This window comes from Penaeus chinensis, chromosome 7 (genome assembly GCF_019202785.1).
Source record: "Penaeus chinensis breed Huanghai No. 1 chromosome 7, ASM1920278v2, whole genome shotgun sequence".
NCBI lineage: Eukaryota > Metazoa > Arthropoda > Malacostraca > Decapoda > Penaeidae > Penaeus > Penaeus chinensis.
The window spans coordinates 29,902,603-29,903,638 of NC_061825.1; positions in this window are offsets into that span (position 1 = coordinate 29,902,603).

A 1,036-nucleotide genomic window follows, 5' to 3' on the forward strand; every position below is an offset into this window, starting at 1 on the left:
ATATATATATATATTTTTTTTTTTTTTTTTCATCTCTTATCATTATCATTAGTATTATTCTCATATTTAATATTTTTCCTCTAACCATTATTGCCAATATTATTGTTATTATCATTACTGTTGCTATTATCATCATTATCTTTAGCATTATTATTATCCCCATTCTTCTCCTAATTACTCGGAGCAGCGGCTTCCCTCTGTCAAAACCAAAAATTCGTGACGTAATACCGAATTATTGTTACTGTTCTGATTATCATTATTGTTGTTATTATTATTGTTGCTGTTGTTATCTTTGTTATTGTTATTGTTATAATCTCTATTTTTACTATCATTATCATTATTATTAATATCATTATCATTATTATCATATTTCATATATCCATCACATTTCTCACTCTCTCTCTGTCTATCTATATTTCTATCTACACACACACACACACATACACACACACACACACACACACACACACACACACACACACACACACACACACACACACACACACACACACACACACAATACACACACACACATATATCTACATATATGTCCCCCAATCTGTCTATATATACACACATACTGTATACACGACCATTTCTACAAACCTACAACTTCATCAGTCGATCAAGCCCTTATTAACCTCCTCCGCCGCAGCCGCTTCTCTCGCCGTGAGTATCGCACAACAAGCAAACGCTCCGCACTCCTCGACCGGACGTTTATATGCCGAAGGAAGCGTCAAGAGGCCATGAAAATATTCCTTCTCACCGCGCTATCTCCCTCGTCGCCGCAACGGGAATGGGCCCAGAACAGCTTGATGACGTCATAAAAATGTATTAGTTGCACAGTGTTGCCATCGGGGTGTCACAGGCCCGTTCGGCACTGGCGCTATATAGGCTTCTTCTTACGAGTCCTGCTGTTGAATGAATGAATGAGGTATAAAACGAGTATGATAATAGCGCCCGTGAAAAGCGTTTGAAAATGTCTGCACCGGTTGGTGTGGAAATTGTAATCGTGAATTAGAATAAATTAATAGGT